Genomic DNA, 7,251 nt, shown 5'->3' on the forward strand with positions numbered 1-7,251 from the left:
AATTATATAACAATACCCTAGCAGAGCAGATTGGGAGACTGTTGATTTTCAATAAGCCAGTTAGAATTTCGTATAAATCAGGTGACAAGGAACCATATCAACCTCCCTTACTAAAGATGTTCGTGAGTGACAGTCAGTAGGATAACAAAGTGTTACATCCAAACCCACAATCCAGGATACAGACCCTTCCCCAACAGAGCCTCTGCTGTGACTGTCCAACCCCTGGTTTTGATCATTTTTCTTGTTTCTTGGGATAACTGTTTTTTATTCAATGTCAGTGTTTTTCAGAGAAACTGAAGACAGTTCTAGCCATGATGGAATAATTAGGATCATGTAATGACTTCATGAAATAAATGTTTTCTGACACCAGATATCAGGCAACTCAGGGCTGAGATGTTTGAAAAAAAGGAAAGCAAGCAAGAGAAATTCTTAGCTTGCTTTGTTAGAAGGGATGGTTGCCCACAGTTGTGCAGAAAGGGAAGCTAAGTAAAACATGGTGCCTTTATTTGTTGCAACAGAAGAGGGTCTTAAGCATGAAAATGAGGTTGAAATCCACATCAGAAAGAAGTTGTACAGAAAGAATATTTCAAAATTATAGATCAATGTCCCCTAATACCTTTATTAGATACCAAGCAGTGTGTGTGTGTGTGTGTGTGTGTGTGTGTGTGTGTGTGTATGTGTGTGTTAAACTCCAGGGGTTCAGGAAGAATGAACGAGAGAGGTTTATTTATAACTGGGAGGAACCTGGGTTTCAGTAAAGATAGCAACAGTGGGGACATAAATCTGAGTTGTGTATTATAAAAGTATTAGAAACTGTAAGTAAAAATGGAGATCAGTCAAAAGAACAATGGAAAATAGAAATCACAACAAAACAGAAGTTTGGAGCTGGAAAACAGGATATGTAGATTGTATATAATGATCTTACAAGCTTAATAAATGCAAGCACAGGCTTAGAAACTCCATGATCATCATGTGGGAAAATAAAAAACCAAAACAAGACATGCTGGAATGAAACTGTGAAAAACATTGACAAATAGAAAAGTTTAAATGCAAATAAAAAGAGATATATTACATGAACAATTACAAAAATAACAGTGATCATGGCCAATTTCCTTTCAGAAATAATTTGCATCAGAGGGAAATGGGACATTGTTAAAGCATGAAGAATCAAAGCTTCTGATGTAGAACTCTTCATGGGGCAAACCATGCTTTACAAATGAATGCAAGATAAAGGCATGTTCAAGTAACAACAGCAAATACGGCTGAGACCATTCTCCTACGGCTATGACCATCACAGTGTGATGGTTAAGGAGCACCTGCTGCTTGGAGAAAAGCTGTACTAAACAGAAATTGAGACCTGACAGAGACTTAAATGGTGTGAAGTAGATGGATATAAAAATATATTTAGAATGTGCATTCTTATTTTTTAGTTTTCAATGATTACTTAAGTAGTTGAAACAAGGTTGCAGATGGAGAGTTCTATACTGCAGCCTATTAACTCAGGCTCATCATTAGCTAGCTTTTACAACTTAAATTAATCCATAGTTCTCATCCATGTTTAGCCACATGGCTTGGCACCTTTTATCAGTGAGGCATTCTGACCTTGCTTCCTCTGTCTCTGGCTGGTGACTACACCTCTTCCCAGAATTCTCTTAGTCTGATTGCCCCACCTGTACTTCCTGCCTGGCTACTATCCAATCCATGTTTAATGAAACCAATATTAGTGATGAATCTTTACAATGTACAACAGTATTATCCCACAGCACAAGATATTGTGACATTAATAACATTGGAAAATTAAAATTTCAATGACAGAAATGATAAAAAACTGATATCAAAATGTTAGAGTAAATAGAAAAGTAGTAACTCTGTATTAACCATGAATGTCACAGCAGATTAATTAATTTGAATTGATTTAATTCAAGTCTTTGAAACATTTTTTCATATAAAAATACAAGAGATACTCAATGCACAAGATTGATTCAGCTTTAAAACAATGCTTGTAGACTATCATTTGATGGCAATGGCATTAAACTAAAAACTATGAAAAGATGAAAGTATCTCACATGTCTAAAATATTCTCTCAAATAATGTATATGCAAAATGGTCTATGTGATGAAAATACAAGAACAAGCATAAATTGTTTTAAATATTGTAATTAAACTATTTAAAGTAGAAAATATTGAACTATGTAAACTATTTTAATGAAATTAAATAACAATAATAACGTGACTTATTATATAAATATAAAGCAGTGTATAGGGAGAAATTTGAGTTGAAATAACCATGTTGGTAAAGAAAGCAAAATATTTTAAACAGTAATGATGTAAGTGACCTCTTTAGATGACAGAAAATTGAACCCAAAATTAATAGAGGAAAGATGTGCCAATGAACCGAAATCAAGAAAAATAGATGGAATATGAAAAGCAAAACTATAAATTAAGTTGCATATCATGGATTTTTCTTGTAGCTCCAATAGACTGAAACAGTAAAATTGCCATGAGTTAGAGACCCACCTTGACTCTGAAGTGAGTTCTGGACTCTTCTAGCTTCTAAAATGAGACCAGAAACAAAACAATCAAAATCAAACTAAAACCAAACCAAACAGCAACAAAAACCCAATACAGCTCAACCCTGCCCAAACTAATTCAAACTAAACCAAACCAATAAAAAACAAAATTGAAAGTCCTTTGAAAACTCAAAGAAAATGATAAATCTTGGGCTACCACAGTAGACTGAAAATAAAAAGACAAATATCTAACATGGCAGATAAAAGATGGGTCATGAGAGAAGGTAGTTAAAGAAGTAGCTTCATATGTTTTTTATTACTCTGCTTGAAAACTAAATAAAATCTTTGCATTAAAGAACATGATTCAACACTATTATCAAAATTATCAAACAAGCATTGCCAAATCGAATAGAGTAATATTCAAAGCCAGAAATTAAATTTATTTATTTATTTTTCTTTTTTAAATTAACTAATTAATTAATTTGTTTGTTTATAAAAATTTCTACTTCCTCCCCTCCTTCCCATACCCTCCCATTCCCCCCACTCCCTCTCCTCCCCCCTCCCTCTCCTCCTCCCTCTCCAGTCCGAAGAGCAGTCAGGGTTTCTTGCCCTGTGGGAAGTTCAAGTTCTTCCCCCCTCCCTCCAGGTCTAGGAAGGTGAGCATCCAAACAGACTAGGATCCCAAACAGCCAGTACATGCAGACGAAACAAGACCCAGTGCCATTGACAATGGCTTCTCAGTCAGCCCCCATGTCAGCCACATTCACAGAATCCGGTTTGATCACATGCTCGTTCAGTCCCAGTCCAGCTGGCCTTGGTGAGCTCTCATTCGATCAGTCCCCTTGTATCAGAGGGTGAACGCACCCCTCGCGGTCCTGATTTCCTTTTTCATGTTCTCCCACCTTCTGCTCCTCATTTGGACCTTGGGGGGCTCAGTCCAGTGCTCCAATGTGGGTCTCTGTCTCTATCGCCATTCATCGTCAGATGAAGGTTCCCTCTGGTCCTGCCTATCTTGCTCACGTTTTCCCTCCTTCTGCTTCTCATTTGGATCTAGGGAGTTAAGTCCAGTGTTCCAATATGTGTCTCTGTCTCTATCTCCATCCATCGCCAGATGAAGGTTCTATGGTGATATGCAAAATATTCATCAGTATGGTTATGGGCCAAGGCCAGTTCAGGCACCCTCTCCTCTGCTGCCCAGGGAAGAATCTGGGGACCTCTCCTTGGGCCTGGGAACCCCTCCAGAAACAAGTCTCTTGCCAACCCTAAAATGGCTCCCTTAGTTGAGATATATACTTGCCTGCTCTCATATCCATCCTTCCTCCCCCCATCTCAATCCCCCATGCCATCCCCAATCCTCCCCCTCTCCTTTCTCTCTAACCATCTCCCCTTACTTCCACCCTCCCCACCCACGTGCACCCAAGTTTGCCTTGCGTTATTTGCAGACGATATGATAGTATACATAAGCGACCCCAAAAACTCTACCAAAGAACTCCTACAGTTGATAAACACTTTTAGTAATGTGGCAGGATACAAGATCAACTCCAAAAAATCGGTTGCCCTCCTATACACAAAGGATAAAGAAGCAGAGAGGGAAATCAGAGAAACATCACTTTTCACGATAGCCACAAATAGCATAAAATATCTTGGGGTAACTCTAACCAAGGAAGTGAAAGACCTATTTGACAAGAACTTTAAGTCTTTGAAGAAAGAAATTGAGGAGGACACCAGAAAATGGAAAGACCTCCCCTGCTCTTGGATTGGGAGAATCAACATAGTAAAAATGGCAATTCTAACAAAAGCAATCCATAGATTCAATGCAATTCCCATCAAAATCCCATCAAATTTCTTCACAGACCTTGAGAGAACAATAATCAAGTTTATATGGAAAAACAAAAAACCCAGGATAGCAAAAGCAATCTTATACAATAAAGGAACTTCTGGAGGCATTACCATTCCTGACTTCAAACTATATTACAGAGCAACAGTGTTGAAAACAGCTTGGTATTGGCATAACAACAGAGAAGTCGACCTATGGAATCGAATAGAAGACCCGGGTATTAACCCACAAACTTATGAACACCTGATTTTTGACAAGGGAGCTAAAGGTATGCAATGGAAGAAGGAAAGCATCTTCAACAAATGGTGCTGGCATAACTGGATGTCAACCTGTAGAAGAATGAAAACAGATCCATATCTATCACCATGCACAAAACTCAAGTCCAAATGGATTAAAGACCTCAACATTAATCTGACCACTTTGAACCTGATAGAAGAGAAAGTGGGAAGTAGTCTACAAGATATAGGCACAGGAGACCACTTCCTAAGCAGAACCCCAGTAGCACAGACAATAAAGAATCAATGAATAAATGGGACCTACTGAAACTGAGAAGCTTCTGTAAAGCAAAGGACGCTGTCAGTAAGACAAAAAGACTACCTTCTGACTGGGATAAGATCTTCACCAACCCCTCAACAGACAAAGGTGTAATCTAAAAATATACAAAGAAATTAAGAAACTAGATACTAAAACTCTAATTAACCCAATTAAAAAATGGGGTACTGAACTGAACAGAGAATTCAAAACAGATGAACTTCGGATGGCCAAAAGACACTTAAGGTGAAGCTCAACCTCCTTAGTGATCAGGGAAATGCAAATCAAAACAACTTTGAGATACCATCTTACACCTGTCAGAATAGCTAAACTTAAAAACACCAATGATAGCCTATGCTGGAGAGGATGTGGAGTGAGGGGAACACTCATCCATTGTTGGTGGGAATGCAAACTTGTGCAGCCACTGTGAAAATCAGTGTGGCGGTTTCTCAGGAAACTGGGAGTCAACCTCCCTCAGGACCCAGCAATTCCACTCTTGGGAATATACCCTAGAGATTCCCTATCATACTACAAAAGCATTTGTTCAACTATGTTCATAGCTGCACTATTTGTAATAGCCAGAACATGGAAACAACCTAGGTGCCCCTCAATAGAAGAATGGTTAAAAAGGTGTGGAACATATACACATTAGAGTTTTACTCAGCGGTAAAAAGCAATGACATCTTGAATTTTGCATGCAAATGGATGGAAATAGAAAACGCTTTACTGAGTGAGGTAACCCAGACCCAAAAAGAGGAATTATGGTATGTACTCACTCATAAGTGGATTCTAGCCATAGTTAAAGGTCTTTGAGCCTATAATTCATGATCCTAGAGAAGCTAAATAAGAAGGTGAACCTGAAGAAAATCATATAGTTATCCTGCTGGATATTGGAAGTAGTCAAGATTACAGAAATTAAATTTAAATGGTTCTCATGTTAGAGGGAAGATTTATTTAATAGTTAAATAAACAATCATCATAATTTGCTATACTGACAGGAATGGAAAAATCATACTGACTCATTAAATTCATAAAGCATATTTTATACATTTTATAACTTTAATGATAAAAGTAAATAAGTAAATAGTCAATATTAACCTACTTAATTTATTTAATAGTAACTTATTATAATGTATTAAATAATAACTTATTTAATAAAAACATCTTTGAACCATGTGCATCTAGCACGTTTATTGGAAAAAAATGAAACATATTTGTCTTAGTGTTAATAATAAAGTAAAGATACCTGGCATCCTCACTTCCATGCAATATGCTTCTAGAAGCCATTATGGAACTGCATGAAAAAAATAATAAAATGCCTAGATTTTACAGAAAGAGTAAAGCTCTTTAAGTTTCCTGGTACCGTGATTACTTATGTGCTAGTATTTAAGAAATACTTAAGAAAATATGAAAGCATGCTTCAGTTTTCTAGGGCCTGAGGATATGACACCAGCCAGGATAAATAATGCATTTATATACTACAATGAAAAATGCAAAGTAAAATGAAAAACCTTTTAATTATAGTTTGAACTAAAATAAATGGCATAGTGAGGGATACATTTGAGAACATGCTTGTAAGTATTGTTTGATGAAGTAAAACAAAGCGGAGAAACTCACCCAAGATCATAAACAGGGAATGCCTCAAAACCATACACTGAAGATTCAGTATTAAGGTATCAATTTATTTTCTTTTTATTAATTATATGTGATAATAACAATAAATTTTGCAAACATTATTTCAAAATAAAATCTGACAGCTTATCTTCATATTTATATGGAAATATAAAGCATCCAGAAGAGATAAAAACACTTACAAATAGTGGGAGGTTTGATGGTCATGTACATTTTTAAGATATAAAATGAAGAGTAGCAATTTATTGATATTGTGTAGTGTTCCCGTGGAGAGTCTACACGTATACATTGAATTGATATTCAATATAGATGCTAAGGATAAAGTGAGAAAAGAATGGTGTTCAATAATGTTTATAGGATAACTGGCAGTCATGCTGCAAAGAAAAATCTCAGTTCCTAAATCACACTGAGAAATTACAGAAAATGTGTTGTGGGCCTTATCATAAAACTAAACATTTTGAGGAAAGTCCAGGAGAAATGAACTACACAGAGATATTTTAGGGAGAAAATGTAAGCACTGGCTGTCAACAAGAACATGGAAACAGAATTCCTAGTCCTGAAAGGCACACCAAAAACATGAAACAATCAAACAAACAAACAAACAAAAAAATAAAACAAGCAACAGGTCTGGAGAAAACATTCCTGTTATAAATTCATGACAAGGAACACTTACAGTTCAAATAATAATATCATCAAAAAAGAGAAAGGAAACCCTTCAAAGAAGAAGCATCTAGTCAAGAAA

The sequence above is a fragment of the Myodes glareolus genome, chromosome 14, assembly GCF_982192425.1.
Source record: "Myodes glareolus chromosome 14, mMyoGla1.1, whole genome shotgun sequence".
Classification (NCBI taxonomy): Eukaryota; Metazoa; Chordata; class Mammalia; order Rodentia; family Cricetidae; genus Myodes; species Myodes glareolus.